Raw genomic sequence first — 17,016 nt, 5'->3', positions numbered from 1 at the left:
GAGCCTGCAGAGCATGCTGCAGCTCCTGTCTTAGGTCGGTACACAGCCACCTCCTTCATTATCCGTCTTTGACTACCGATCCAGCATCAAGAGCCATACTAATGGGGGGCTGTCGGCCTTTAGGGCGGTCATGGCCTGATGGAAGATAATCTGATCTTTCTATCGGCTAGCTCGTGGATGCATGCCAAAACAAATGGAGAGAAGGAGGCCAAGGCAGAGGAATACTATCCCAGCTCCTAGGCCTGCCCACTGTTTGACAGATCTATAAGCATTAACAAAATAGACTGACAATTTTTCTAGGTAACCCAGCCGCGGTGCTGAAATACAATATGGGTAACACAAACAGCTCTTAGGGAGTAAACGCATCCCAGTCCCAAAAGTTCTTGCAAAGTATCCACTTGTTCTTGTAGTAAGTCCATTCTCCAATTTGCAAGAAGTAAACTTGCAGTTAGATGTTGGTTCAGAGTCTCTACAATCTGTAAGGCTGCAGCTGTATTTTCGGCCAAATGATCGTTGTTATTGTATGATTGTGTCATTGCTGCTACTGCAGAGAATGCAATGGCAGTGATCACGGCTACTGCAATGCCAAAGCCTCTTCTGTTTCTTGATAATAGCGCTGGCGCTTCTGTATCTGCAACAAAAGCTAGGACTGGTAGGAAGGTAGGAATGCGCATCAGAATCCAGCACTGTGAGAGATATTAGTAGTGTTAGTTAGCAGAAACATGAAGAGAAGAAATACACAAACTGGCATGGGAGGAAAGGTAATATTTCTGGTATAGTTAAGGTCGGCAGAACAAGTTGTCCTACTCTGGGTCTGATCAGCATGATTCCAATGGCAAAGTGCAAAGGTTCTTCCTGTTAAAGCAAAGAAAGGCTAGAGATCGGTGTATCCTTGTCACCAAAACAGCACGACCTGAAAAATGACAGGCTTGTAGAGAAATTGGTGAAGAATAAGAGAAGAAGGGATAAAAAATGTGTTAATTAGAAATAAAAGATATGGCCAGACTGACAATGGCCCATAGGTTCCGGGTTTGCCTTTCCGTCTGAGTTTCTGTTATTGGAGGAAGGCTCAGGCTCGTCACCGCGAGGAGGAACAGCATCACTTGCATGTTGTAAAACTCTGACCAGCCTTTCTGGAATCCAGACTGGAGTCAGTTGATCCTGTGGGAAAATACAAACAGACCCTCGGATCCAACGAAGGACTGGATCCGGTCCTTCCCAACAACCTGTCAGGATATCTTTCCATTTTGCCCATACTTGAGGAGTATTATGGGGATTATGATGTCGATCAGCTGCAGAATGGCCGTCCCTATCCAGAGTTGAGAAATTTAGAATGAAAAGAACTAAGTTAAGTTTATCTTTAGGAGACTTGTAAACAGCTATTTCTTGCCACTGAGCTTCTCCAATTAGACATTGTCCTCCAGATAACACTGCTCTGCATAGCTGTCTCCAATAGTCTTAACTGCGTCTTTAAAGTTTTTCTAATGGTTGATGGTATCTCCATTTGCTCCTCAAATACGGGCAGGTTCTACAAATTTTGAAGCTCTTTCTATTAGGCTTAGGTTTCTCCTACCTTTTCCCCTTGTTCTTAAGTTTTTACTACCACTTGGTTATTCCTTTTGGGGGTTCTTTGTGTTAGGCTTAGTTCCCTTTTTTCCCTTGTTCTTAGATTTTTTGAGCAATTATTTTCTAGGTCACCACCACTCAATTTTTCCTCACTTTATTCTCTTTAAGCGTTCTTTTCTGTTACTATTAGACCCTGTTCATGAAGATCCCCCTTGTGGCACACTGAGCAGCTTTTCTTACTTAGCTTTTTTTTTTTTTTTTCCTCAATGGCGTCCCATTGTTTTTTAATAGTTCCCTGAGGGGTTGCTGCATTCAGACCCCATTGTTACTAATTTGAATAGCTTTAGTTATGGCAATTACAATAACAATGGCCTAGCTGTCAGGAGCAACGAGATTACTGAAAGGAAAACTATCAAGTGCGCATTAAAATTTTTATAGCGGCTTTCCACGTACTACCTAATTGGACCGCTTCAAACGTGTTTCTACTTTCACTTTAATTAGACCGCGTTCCACGCGTCAGGACCGCTGATGGCGTGTCCCGATACCGGACCACCTTCCGTGTGTCCTTATTTTTATTTTAATTGGACCGCATTCCGCGTGCCCCCAGGACCGCTGATAGCGTATCCTGATACCCTTTAACTGGACCGCATTCCGCGTATCCGGATAGTCGCTATACCGCGAACGTCGAGGCGCCTCTCCTTTACCTGTTTACCTTTTTTGACTTCTTTATAACCGGTTTAGCTTGTTAAAAAATTTTAAGATATCTTACCTTGTTCTTTTTATCCTCCCGGGTTTCGGCACCAGCTGTCGCGTCCCCTCTGCCCGCAGAGAGAGACACGGCAAACGTCTGAAGCTTTGGAAGTTTATTGTGCACAGTCTTCCTTCCTTTCTGTCCCTTTCTCTCGCTCTCTTTCCCTCTCCTGCACTCCACTCCTCTCCCGCTTGGCTCTCGCCCGCTCCGGCCGCTTCTTCCGCTTCTCGGCTCTCGCCCTCGCTCGCACTCCCTTCTACTCCCGGCTTCAGCTACTGCTCCCGCATACTCCCAGCTTCCAGCTCAGCTCCAGCCTCCTCCGCCGCCACCGCTGCCGCTTCTGCCTCTTCCTCAGCTTCTCCTTCTACTCTCCCACCCACCAGGCTTATATACACTTCAACCAATCAGGGGAGAGTACACGAGATAAATGCGGACAGCTGCAGGCACAGGATGGGTACACGAGGGGGGGCATGCTCTAATCACATCGTTAACTAGCCAATCATTGGAATTCGCTGGTTGTTTACTGTATAGCTGGCCGCTTTTGGCTCAGCGTCAGGTGCCATCTTGACCATGTCTAAGGCTGGGGGCTCTAGAAACCCCGACAACTAACAAAATGTGATATTGACAGATTTCTGTTCATTTTTCAGTGTCCCCCCTTATTTGGGCAGTGCTTAAGGGCATAATGATTTCCAGATCCCTCAAGATTTCAGACAACTAAACTTGATATGTAATTTTCAGTTTTTTTCTTCATAATGTATGCTAAAATTCAAGATAGAGGTTATGTATGTAAGTCTAATGGTTTTACCTAATAAAAGTAATCTAGATTTTCTTGTTTCATTTCTCTCTGTCATTTATAAGTACACAGTTTGGATCCAAACATATGGAAAACTGTTGAAATTGTCCACATAGACATTGCAGATCAAAGTCAAGTTGAATCTGCACCAAGTAAAATCCCAGTTGATGGTATTTTAATGTGTCCCCTTTTACACATAAAAATGATTTTCTTTCTTTCCTATATGACCTGTATTTTCACACTAAAATAAGCCTGGAGCTCAGCCTCAGCAAAGAGACAGACTCAGAGTGAGAGAAGGCAACTTGTTTCTGTGTGAATCTTGCCTCTGTGGAAGTGATTCATTTTAAGAAATTCCAGTATACCTGGTTTACATAGGTGTGTGTTTTCATTGAAGAAAGATTGTTTACAAGAGTCTTCTCTCTTCAGTTCCTTTAAAATGAGACCGTTATACTTTTCAAATGTGTTTAAGAAGGCAGAATTTTAATTTATACAAAGTTTTCAGTAACTGAGCTAAGGCTATGGTTATTATTCGTGGAAAATATTTCATGTGCTATACCTTAAGTTAACTGTTTATCTTTCTATTTTGATCACTATTTTTTTATTTTTTTATTTTTTTTTATTTTTTGGTGCAGTGCTTGGGATCAAACCCAGGGCCTTGTGCTTACAAGGCAAGTGCTCTACTGACTGAGCTATCTCCCCAGCCCTTGATTACTATTAAATGTAAATATTTGTTCTTCAGGCCTTTGACTTATATTTTTGCCATAAAAACACTCCTCATGCCAAATTAAGACCTTTATATTTTGTTGCTGAGGTTTGTGAATATTAACTCAGATCTTATTTTATGGCGTGGCAAGTACCAGGTGGATTTGCAGGGCACCTTTACAGATTTTTTACCAATGAAGATAACCAGTGATCTCTTTCTGCTAATCCAGAGAGCCAAACTTTGGGAAAGTAATAGCACCCCTTGTTTTGTCAGGTCAAGCATAATATGTTCAGTCAGAATCACCTTCCTTTTCTATTTTTAGTGTTTATTCTCTGACCCTATTAGTAGTGTCAGCTGAACAGAAATGACTCTACACTGATGTTTCATTTTGTGTTAAAATATGAAAGTAAACCTAAAACAAATGTCCCTGACCTTTGCTGAGAAATCACAGGAATCAGAGCTGACAGCAGGGACCATATGCCTGACTGGTCCCCACACTGCTAGAGCTGCTCCCCTATTTAGAAGTGCAAATACTGAGAAGGAACCTTCTTCAAATTTAGTTGTTCTGTGATTTGAAGTTATTTTAATTTTAAGGTTATTTCTACCCTTGAAATTATATGTGGAATCTTTTTCTAAACCTTAGAAGTGAGGGTCATTCAAATGAGGTGTCTGTGTTAATGTCTTTTATTTCTCTCAGTATCTTTTCTAGCCATGTTTTTCTTTATGTGACAGATGATGATAGGAAGAACAATACCTGAGAGCAATGAATGAGTCAGTTTACAGATCTCAAGTCATTGGTCACAAGAACTCTGTGGCACCTTGGGGACAGGATACCCTGGAGAACGCATTCAGGTGTTTTGGTGTTTGAAACACTGTGGTGGCCAATCAGAATGGTTCCACTGATCTGGTCTTACTGCTTGTAGGTTTGCAGTTGCTGTTGTTCACCAACAGAGTGAGGGGCACCTTTGGTTTTGCTGGGGGCATGAAAGCAGTTCTTTGTTCTTGTGCTAAGGAAAGATTGCTATGGGTAGAGTGACTGGAGTGAGGCAGGTTATATAGAACCCCAGAGGCCCTAGTTCTCTTCCTTCCCTCCCAGGGCCTCTGGAACAGAGTGAAGGCTCTACTGGCCTGAGAACGCCCAGGGACAGTGCTTGAGGGGGGCTCTGGTGGAAGCTTTGTACATGCAGAGGCCCCAGGTGGTTCTGTGTGAGTGATGGTGCTCTTCTGGCTAGACAGTGGACGAAATGGTTTGGCCTGTCCTTGTGGGTCAGTGGAGATGCAGCCAAGACATGTACTGAAATGAGATTACCTTCAAACTGAAGTTCTGAGGCTCTGCCCATTTTATCTTGGACAAGTTATGTGACCCTCTGCACTTTCATTACTTCATGTAAAGTAAAGGTTAATTGTCTCTCAGGGTAACATGTGAGTATGTAAAACAGTGCAGTTCATGGTCCTCATCACTGCTGTCCTTAGTAACTTCAGTGGTGGAGAAGTTCTGAGAGTCTGCATCTACCCAGCCTCGTGTGGAAGCGTGTACTCACCTGTTTGTGTGTGATTTTGTTTTCCAGTGTTCATAGCTCATGTTTTCCAAGTTATATTTTAAAGATGAGTAGATGCAAGTTTACAATACGATTTAAAATTGTATTGAACTTGTAGTAGTGTTCTTTAATGTGACAAAATACACACAACATAAAATTTACCATCTTAACATGTACATTTAATTCAGTAACAGTGTGTTCAGTGTTGTGCAGCAGTCATCACTTCTAGTTCTGGAGTATTTTCATCACTCTAGAAGGACAGCCTGTACCACTGATACTTCCCACTGCTGCTCACCCACCACCTTTGGCAACCATGAATCTCTAAAATCTCTTGGGATTTCCCTGTTCTGGATATTCCATATAAATGGAATCATAGGATGTGTGGCCTACTGTGTGTGACTTCTTTCTTTACCTGATATTTTTAAGGTTAATTCTTGTTGTAGCATGTGTCTACTTCTTAGTGAATAAGTAGTACTTCACTATGTGGATATAACATGTTTTGGTTATCTATCCATCTGTCCAATCATTTTGGCTATTTCTAACTCCTGACTCTTGTGAATAGTACTGGTGTGAACATTTGTGTCACAGACTTTTGTCTCTGTAATTTTACTTGTGGATAATTAAAGTACAACTGGTATGTAGGAATTGTGAAACCTGACATTAAAAAGAGAAACCTAAATATCCACATTTTTCTGCTATAAAGAGGGTGAGTGACCCTTTCATGGTGAAGGTGCCTGTGACAGTTTTAAGCCTGAAAGTGACAAGAGGAGAGCATTGCTCTGCCTGAGATTGTGCAAAGGCTGGGGTGAGTGATGGGGAGGGACAGAAGGCCCAGCCCTTAATCCATGGAGGAGGTAACAGTGAGAGCTCCTGGGTCAGGGACTCTGCCCTTTCTTCTGCACATCCTTGCCTGTTCGCTGTCCTGGGATGGAAAATTGCCCCCATACTTATCTGTTTAGGTCCTTCCCCCATTGTTTTGGCTTTGGCTAGTTGTTTTAGCTTTAGCTTCTATCACAAAGGCCTGGTCTCTACCTGGAGGTTGTTACTTTTTATCATATCCCGTTTTTTTGAGTTTGTTCCTTTGATTCTGCTCTTTTCATGTAATTTTTTTTACTTAAAAATTCTAGTCCATTCTGTTGGGAAAATGAAGAAAGGCTTAAGAATGCATTTGCAATTCTAAAATAGCAGTGTTACAGCAACCAGCAGAAATGCAACCCTGGGATAGCTGTCCCATATAGGTGTGGTCCCCCAAGAGGCTTATGGTCCAAGCAAGACAAGACCAGTACCTTAAAATAGCTAATAGGCAGCAGGCAATTACATATGATCCAAAGTGCTGCAGAATTTCAGAGAAGAGACAAGTGATCTCTGAAAATATGGATCTGAAAGGGCTAAGTGGAAGCCCTGTCTGGGCTGGGTGAGTTTTTGTGGGTGGAGTAGTCTCTCCCCACTCATTATACTTCTCCCTCCTACCCTTATTACTGTGACACATACATCTCTTGGTTCATTTCTCTGTTTCTCTTCCAAAGAGAAATTGAACCTCAGAAGGAAGAGTCTTTGTACCATTAACCTGTTTCCCACACTCCTGCAACAGTATCCTAGACTTAGTAGGTACTTGGAGAATGTGTGTTGACTGAGTGAATGAGTTGTAGTCAAGCAGAATAGAAATGAAGGCTAAAGGCCCGTTTAACATGGAGTTGGTATAGTTTTGGGAACTGAAGAAGACCTCACCTACCTAGGCTTTGCTTTCCAATCATACTTCGCATAATTCCAACAGTTTGTTGGCACCCCTCATTTGTCAGAGTGGAGTGTCTAGAAAATGGGGCTGAGGAAATTCTACCTGTCCCCCTCAACCCTTGCAATTCTGCTTGTTTGACATTAGTCTTGACACTAAAATTTACTTTGAACACACAGTTCTGTAGCTACAGAAAGTGGTTGCAGGACTGACCTCTCAGGTGAGGATACTGGAGCCCAGATAAAGTAGTTTTTCTCAAGACCACTGGGCAAGTACCAGCAGTGGACATTCTAACCCTAAATCTAGCTCTGTCCACTGACCCTCTAACTCCTTCCAAGTGAGGGCCCCACTATGTCCGTCATTTTCCTTTCCTCAAACTAGCCTGCCACCAACTATGTCCTGTACTTTCCTGTCCCAGCATACTGCCCGTCCTCACCTCCCTTGTGGGACTCCTTGTTCTCTGTACAAAGCCTATGTGTCCTTCAAAATCTAGGTAGGATCCCACTGTCTCTGGGGAGACTTCAGATTCACCTGAGGAGCTTGAGGATGGTGAGGAAACTGACCTGTGGGTAGAAAGCTTACATTGGAATATAAAAAGTTGATGTCAGCCTGATAATGTCTGGCTTGGCAAAGAGGTGAGGAGAGCAGCATCCACACTGCTTGCCTATGGGAGTATAAATTGGTAAAACTGGTCTAGCAGAATTACCAATATACATGTCCTTTGACCAATCAAAATTCCACGTGTAGGAATTAGCTCTACTTGAATGTGGGTGTGATAAGTATACAAACCTAAAACTGTCTAATGTCTAAATGTTTCTCCCTTTAGTCAGAAACGGATTCAAAAACATCATGGTACATACATATGGTGGAGTTCACTGCAGTCATTAAAAGGGAGAGTGAACTCTGTGTGTACTGACAGAATCCTATTTAAGATAAAGGGAAAAGGATGAAGAAGGATATGCTTAATATGCTTTCATTTGTTACTTTTTTTTCCTTCTTTTAGGTACTAAGGATTTAACCCAGGGACAGTTTACCACTGAGTCACATTCCAAGCCCTTTTTATTTTTTACTTTTGAGGGCCTTTCTAAGTTGCTGAGGCTGGCCTCAAACTATGATCCTCCTGCCTCAACCTCCCTAATCACTGGCATTTATAACATTTTAAAAGGGAGAAAAAATATATCCTTGTGCATGTATTTGCTTGCTGATGGTGTAGAAGAATTTTTAAGGCATTGCTGGCAATAGTGATTTCCTTAGATGGGAACTGAGGCGGGAGGGTTGAAGATGGATGTAGATATGTGCAAAGGTTTGGGGGGAATGTCCTTATTAATTGTTTTGTTTTTTTCTTACCCTTTTTCTGATCACCAGATCAGTACCCAGATAATGTAGCCTAATCTAGGGAATGACTTCCCATCAATCCTCACCATAATCCATTAGTTAGAGACAAGTCAGAGATTCCATTTGCACTTAAAGGAGGGCATTATATGAGAGCACAACTCATTATGGGGCAGGGATCACCTTAGATACCTTACTGCCAGAGCAGTAGTCAATTTTAAAGCTGAAAACTTGTTCCTTGAGGGTGGGAATGACATTAAAATAAAGTGCTGAGTGGCAATAATAAGCCAAATGAGGTGGGGGTGTGGATGGGTGGGGAGGCCTGCACCCAGTGGGTTGGGTAAGCTGTGTTACCTTGAGAGGGAATAGTGGGTTGGGTAATTAGGTAGAATTCCCTTTCTTCCCAAATTTGCTGAGTCTGCCTGTGTAGAGGACCAGGACAGTGGAGGCCTGCATTGAATGGGCACTGGATAATAGACCCACCCTCCAGATGCCTCGACTCAGCTAGGGCATCCCTCTCCTGCCTGGTACACAGGGCACCCATCTTCAACCAGGCACCGACTTGTTGAGGACTTTGCTAGGTGGCTGTGGCTGTGTTCTACCTTTGTTTTTTCTCAGTGCTACTTCTGTGATAGGGCAAAAGCCCCTTCCTCTGAGTGAGAGATCATGTAATTAATTAGAATTTGTCTCCCTCATCTGTGTGCCTGATCTGGTTGCCTGTGCTGTTGTGAATGCCCAGAAGTTAGAGCAGTGTGTCTGCCTTTTCCTACCCAGTATAAAAGTTGATAAATTTTGACCCTTTTTCCTTCAAAGAAATGTATTGGTGGTGGTTTGGAAAAAGAAAAAAAAAGCAATCTGGAATTTGATGGAAGTTTGAAGATCTCTGAGAGTTCAGACTGTGGCTCTTCTACTTCTCGAGGTTTTTGTCCTTCCTTGTCTGACTTAATTGAGTCATTTTTTTTCTTTCTGTTGAACTGCTCTGGGTTTTTTGAGTGAGCTAATTTTTTTAACTTTAAGTGATTGACTTCTTCTATATTAGTTGCTTTATAAACAGTTACATTAGAATTTTGAGAGGGTAATTACTTAAGTCCTATAAGAATCTGGACAGATATAAAAGTAATTGGGGAATACAAGAAACTAAGAAATTTTCAAAGTGAAACTTGATGCAACTCCACCTGGTGGGGATTTCTGCCATTGTAGGTGGATTTAATATAAACAAAACCCCAGACATTTTAATTCAGTGACCGTTGATTACTTTTAGGCTTTAACTCTCTACTAGGTTGTCATATGGCTCCCATATATCATTAGTATTATGTAGGCTTGCTGTTTTTTGGTCGTTATTATGAACTGTTAACTTCATCATGTGCAGAAGAGATGTGATTTGATCCATGGTATAACTGAATACTTCACTAGATGCTTTGACATGTTTATTTAATCAAAGAGTGACATTGTCAGAATAACTCTAGGAAGCAGGATTTGTTGTAAAAATCTGTCATTGTGACCCAGGTTCACAGAGTAGTTGCTACAGAAATCACATGTATTTTCATGGGTTGTTAGAATTTTTTTGTGGATACCTTATGGGAAATCAATATATGTCTACTGCTTTAGACAGTGTACTGTGTAATTTGTTAGAAGATAATATCATTTCCTGATGAAACAAGTGAGAAGCCTGGGATTTCTACTTAAATTTCTCCTCTCAATTTCTTTTGGCCCATGAGAATGTATCCACCATACAAAATAGATTTTCCTGTTTCCAGGGACAGAGGTGAAGGATCGTTAAAATGTTATATCCTCTAGGAAGTAAGGATCTTTCTGCACTCCAGCAGTCACAAAGCACACCATGCTCCCGCAGAACACATATCCTTACCCACAATTGCTGTCCATCCCCAGCCCCTCTAATATGCTTCCACACCCAGCCCCAATATTTTAAAACTAACCCAGGCATAACTCCTTAAATGTATTTCTCAGTGAATTGGGGGCTTCTGGGGGACCATGATAGTGCTGTGCCCATCAATTCTGTGTTTCTAGGACATAGAAAGATGCTTGACTCCTAACATGGAGTGAGCTTTTCAATCAAGTTTTGATGGATCAGGGAGAATTTGCAGTGTTTTTTTAAGACTGGAGGATCACCTCAGCCTATGAGTTCAAGACAGTGATAGTCTCAAAACAAAAATGTGGGGGAGGCATTTTGGAGAAGTTGAAGTTTTTACTGCTCAAGTAGTAAATGAACAAAATACTACTTTATCTTTCTTTGCTGATTTTATGTGATGAAATATATATGATCTGCCTTCGTTTCTAAAATTTCTGAATTGTTTCTAAATGGAGAAATACTTTCTTCATCTCATTAAATGATCAATTGTAATGATCAATTGTAATGAGTCATGGTGTCTAGCATAAAACACCAGAATGTAAGTTAAAGTTTTTTGTTTTGTTTTGTTTTCTCAGTTTCTAAAGTTTTCATTGATAATAGTCACAGTAAAAAGTTGGGGATTCTTTACATGTCCTGATGAAATGCACATGCATATCTTTAACTCATTCCTAAAATATACACAGATGAGTCACTTGACATCTGCTTCTGCTTTTTTAAGGTATGAATTTGAATCTGGCTCCTTTTAACCATCCCCACCTCTTTATCTAAGTAGCTTTCCATGATTTGTATACAGAAGTCACTTTCTAGGAGAGGAATACTCTTTGAAGTATAAGCTGAAGTGTACACATGATTAACATCAGAGAGACCTTCATTTTTGGAAGTAATTTGAAAGAAAATGAGCACTGTTTTAAAAAAAGAGAAGTTGGAACCATATTTTAAGGCATTTATGTGAAGCCAAATAGGATTGTATCAGCCTTCCTCTATAGTACATGTTTTGTGACTTACAGGCTTTTTTTTGTAGTAGAAATAATGTTAATTGAAAATATTTAGGTTTATTCTTCTGAAAATGATACATCTTAATGTGTTTTCTAGATATCAATAAAAGACAAATATTAGTGGCATAAAAGTATTAAATTGTTTGGAAGATGTAGCTGAAAAAATAGGTCAATTCCATGTTAAAACGCAACAAGCTTAAAGAGAGGAAAATTGTTTCTCTCCTGTGTAATGCTTTAATTTGTGGTGAAATATTTTTCCTTTATGAGGCATTTCCAACCCAAGAGTTATACATTTTGGGGAACATAGTGATGTTTCACTGAAGATGATTTTCCCAAAAATGAAGAGACACAAGCTAGAAACTCATGTTCCTTATCATGTCTGGGTCACAGGAAGGATATTCAGGGTGTCCTGGTTGATACATTCTTATACTAGGACTTCCCTGCAGAGCTCAGAGTGTCCTCTCTTTTGGGGTTACCCAGTAAGCAGGGTTGCTCTTAAGATAAAACTCAGATTTCATTCATGTTGCTTGCTTTTCATATACCCCCAAGCACGGATTGAACCCACCCTCCACCTTAAATATTCACACACCCCTTGTTCTTACCGGAATCTGACTATAACGACCATGTCCTATTTGCCCTGAATCTCCCTCCTTTTTTCTGGTGATGTTCCCCAGGCGCCAATGTTCCCCCTGGGAGTAACAGGGGAAATGCTGTCTCAGCATCACAGCCCTTCTGCAGCCCTGGTACATGCCCCAGTTAGCCACCCTTCCCTCCCTGGGCCTTCTGTTGCTGAACTCTGGACTGCATCATTTCTTTCTAGCAGAAAAACTTCCTGTGGCAGGTTTTTCAGCACAGGCTAAGCACAGGCTGTAGGTTCACTCACCAGTCACTTCTTTCTTTGGTACCCCGGAGGACACAGGCTGTCTCAGGTGAGAGAATGGACTGTTGATAAAGCTCAACTTGCAGTACCTGGAATCGTATCTCCCTCAGCACCTCCACCTCTTTGCCCGGTTTTGTCTTCTTCAGAAAACACATCCGTCAGCGTGTGAGGACCAGTTGTGGGAAAGTTCAGTCTATTGCATTCCTTGGAAGTAGTTGTTCTTTTGAGTCCCTTAGGGTTTCCAGGGAGCATTGTGACCAACTTAAGAGATTGTAGAGTCCTTAGGACCCAGGCCAAAGCACTTGAGTCCCTTTCAGTTCAAGGATTGTGTGTAATCACTGCATCCTTTGGATAATTTAAAATTTTAGACCTTATAACTGCCAGGACTAGTATAAAGAATAATAAATTTTCTTTCCCCCTTTGGCCCTAGTTTAAATTGGGCAGGGGAGAAGGGGTATTATTGCTGCCTCCTGAATCTCAACTCTCTCCAAGGTATGTTAAGTTCTTTACTTCTGAAACTCAAAGGGTACTTTGACTTCATCAGATCAACCATGTAGTTTGTGAAGGAAACATATCTACAAGTTCTGTTTTCATTATTTGTTTTTCCTTTTCCTTCCAGATTTCTCTGTTGACTTCTGCAGTAAACCACCTTAAAGCCAATGTTAAGTCAGCTGGGGACTTAATTAGCCTGCCTACCACTGTATAGGGACTTTAGAAAGTAAGTTCTTTATATGGATACTGCGATTAACCTACTGCTGGAATTCTGGCTTCTTAAAAATTTGCTTTGAAAGTCTGGCATTTAGAAAAGATTTTATTTTCCTCTAGAAAATGTTCTTTAAACTGAGAAAATTGTTGTTTCTATATACATAGGAAATTATACATATTAGAGAGTTTTCATAGTTTGAAGATCTTGAAATAATTAAAAATACTTAACTACATTTGGTTAAGATTTAATGTAAATTAAAATCACAATATGCCACTGTACTTCCATTAGAATGGCTAAAATTGAAAGAACTGTGGTACCAGTTTCAGTGAGGATATGGAGTAATGGGAACTCTCATACAATGTTGTTGGAACTATAAAATGGCATGATGATTTTAGAAGATGGTTTGGCAGTTTTTTTTTTTTTTACAGAAATCAAAGCATAGATCTGCCATATGATCAGCCATTTACTTCCTATGTATTGTGATGTTGAGAAAGCATATGATGAAGAGAATGAAGATATAAGTTCACATAAAGGCTTATGCATGAATATTTTTGACAGCTTTATTTGTAATAGTAAAATACTGAGAACAATGTAAATGTCCATGAACAGGTAAGTAGAGAAACTGTGATATGGCCATACAGTAGAATGCAGCATCCTGAGTAGCTACACCATGAATGAACCTCAACTATCCTGAGTGAAAGGAGCCATACTTTAAAATGTATACTCACTCACTGGTTCTACTTTTGTAAAATTCTAGAAAGTGCAACTGATATATAGTGACAGAAAGTGTATCAGTGGGTACCTAGAGGGGGAGTTATTCTATGAAGTATGAAGACACTTCTGGGAGGGATAAGTGTTGATTTACTTGATTGTGGTAAAAGTTTTACTCTTGAATTTATGTCAAAATAATCAAACCATTTTGAATATGTATGGTTTCTTGAATGTCAGTTATATCTTAATAGAAATAGTGTTAAAAAGAAAAAAATATGACATTTCTACATGTTTCTGTTCCAACTGTAGCTTACATTGGTAATACTTTAAACAGTGTCCATCTAGGTGTGGAGGCAATACAGAAAACTGGATGAACACAAGGAAACCATGGAATTGCTGCAACGTGATATGGTAAGAATATCAGCAGATACTACAGAAAGGCATCTTGCTTCTCACCCTTTTCTGCCTAAGAGTCATGATGCCAACTTTCCACTGATTCCTAGAGGTCCTCTACATACCTTTTTAAAATATCAAATAAGCAGTATGTCCTGACTATTCTGCAATCTGTAGAGTTAGCAGTTAAGGAAAAGAATTGAACCTGAATCTTTTGCCAACAGGGTGCTGGAGGAGATAGTGACAAAACAGTTCCTGAGAATAGAATGGGTAGGGTGGAAAATAGAAAAGAAGGGCTCTTAAACTCCCAAGCACTGAGAGGCCAGGGAAGAGGTCATCTAGAGGATGAAAGGCCATCTTGGATGTTCCAGCTCCAGCCTGGTATTGATGGAATGCAGCCATATGTGTGTGATCTCAGTGTATAACACATAGAACAGAACCACCCCTCCCACTTAAGCTGAACAGTCACAGAATCATGAGAAGTAATAAATGGTTTTTTGTTGTTATATTAAACCACAGAGTTTGGGGATGATTGTTATGCAGCAACAAATAGCTGAGATGGAAATGAACACCTACAGTGCCCAGGAATTGTTTTCAAATGCTACTACATATGTCTGCAGTCATTCAAAGGCCTGAATTAATCATTTAGTGGGCAACAACTCCATGAAAGATTTATGAAGGGTGAGAAAGGATGGCACAGCCCTTGCTGTCTTGCTGAAGAGATGAGTTATATGTATGAAAGCAGGATCATTCAAAGCACATATGAGTTCTCTAGCCTGTTCACTAATTTCTAGATCTGCCTCACATGTGTCTACAAACTTCAGAGAGTTTAAATAGGACAGTTTTTACCAAGGGGACTAGAGCTCTATCAGAGAGCTCAGGAGGGAGGATTTTTCATGTTCTTCAAAAACAAAAATCCTTGTTATTTAGTGTTGCCAACTCAAAGGGAAAAGCATTGATCTGGGTGTCCAGACAATTGACTTCTAGTTGGATTTGCTACTGAGGAACTCTCTGACCCATAATAATAAAGACCCTTAAACTCAGCAGATCTTTTATCTTGAGCATGTTTTCTACTAGTCATTTTCTGAAATACTTTTTCCTAATTGAAACATTCCTGCTTTCTAGAACTATTGGTTTTCCCTCCTTTTGTCTTTAATGTTGCTTTTTCTTTTTCCCTCATAAAACCAGGGTTGATAAATACCTAGGTTGTCAGATTTTAAGGGAAACAATTTACTTACACCAAATATATTCTGTTGTAAATAAGTTTGCCTCTGTTCTAGCAAATGGCAGGGGGAGTAAACCAGAGATTGAACTCAGAGGCCCTCAACCATTGAGCCACATTCCCAGTCCTATTTTGTATTTTATTTAGACACAGGGTCTCACTGAGTTTCTTAGCACCTCACTGTTGCTGAGGCTGGCTTTAAAAAAATTAATTTTATTTGTTTTAATTAGTTGTACATAACAGTAGAAAGCATTTATACATTTTGAAGAATCATCCATAAATAGGGTGCAATTTCTCATTTTTCTGATTATACATATTGCAGGATCACATCAATCACGCAGTCATACAAGTACATGAAGTAATAATATCTGTTTCACTCTACAAAAATTCATTCCCCCATACCCCTTCCCCTCCCTTTACTCCCCTCTACCTAATATGAAGTAACTATTCTTCCCTATTCCCCACCCTTATTGTGAATTAACTTCCACATATCAGAGAAAGTATTTGGTCTTTGATTTTTTTTTGGTTTTGCTTATTTCACTTAGCATGGTATTCTCTAACACCATCCATTTACCAACAAATGCCAGAATTTCATTCTTCTTTAAAGATCTGTAATATTCCATTGTATGTATGTGTGTGTTTGTGTGTGTATACATGTATTATATATATCACATTTTCTTTATTCATTCATCTGCTCAAGAGCATCTAGGTTGGTTCCATAGTTTAGCTATTGTGAATTGAGCTACTATAAACATTGATGTGACTGTGTCACTGTAGTATGTTGATTTTAAGTTCTTTGGGTATAAACCGAGGAGTGGGATAAATGGTGGGTCAAATAGTGGTTCCATTGCAAGTTTTCTGAAGACTCTCCGTACTGCTATCCATAATGGTTGTATCAATTTACATTCCCACCAGCAATGTATGAGTGAACCTTTTTCCCACATCCTCGCCAATGTTTATTGTTACTTTTATTCTTGATGATTGCCATTCTGATTGGAGTGAGATGAAATCTTAGTTTTGATTTGCATTTCTCTAATTGCTAGAAATGTTGAACATTTCATATGCTTGATTGGTTGTATATCTTCCTCTGTGAAGCATCCATTCAGTTCCTTAGCCCTTTTATTTTTGGGTTATTTGCTTTTTTTGGTGTTAAGTTTTTTGAGTTCTTTATATGTCCTAGAGATTAATGCTTTATCTGAGGTACATGTGGTAAAGTTTTTCTCCCAATCTGTAGTCTCTTTTCACATTATTGATTGTTTCTTTTGCTGAGAAGACACTTTTTAATTTGAGTCCATCCCATTTATTGATTTTTTATTTAACTTCTTGTGCTTGGGAGTCTTGTTAAGGAAGTCAGGTCCTAGGTGGACATGGTGAAGATTTTGGCCTACCTTTTCATCCAGTAGTCATAGGGTGTCTGTTCTACTGCCTGAGTCTTTGATTCACAGTGATGTTGAGTTTTGTGCATGCTGAGAGATAAGAGTTTGATTTCATTTTGTGACATGTAAATTTCCAGTTTCCCCAGCAACATTTTTTGAATAAGCTATTTTTTCTCCAGTGAATGCTTTTGGCACTTTTGTCTAGTATGAGATACCTGTATATATGAGCATTTGTCTCTATGTCTTCTATTCTATACCATTGGTCCACATGTCTGTTTTGTTGCCAATTCCATGCATTTTTTATTAATATAGCTCTGTAGTAGTTTGAGGTCTGGTATTGTGATGCCTCCTGCTTCACTTTTCTTGCTAAGAATTCCTTTGTCTATTCTGGGTCTCTTATTTTTCCAAATGAATTTGATGATTGCTTTTTCTAGTTCTGTGAAGAGAG

This window comes from Sciurus carolinensis, unplaced genomic scaffold, assembly GCF_902686445.1.
Source record: "Sciurus carolinensis unplaced genomic scaffold, mSciCar1.2, whole genome shotgun sequence".
Classification (NCBI taxonomy): Eukaryota; Metazoa; Chordata; class Mammalia; order Rodentia; family Sciuridae; genus Sciurus; species Sciurus carolinensis.
Note: the sequence above shows the minus strand (reverse complement) of the source record.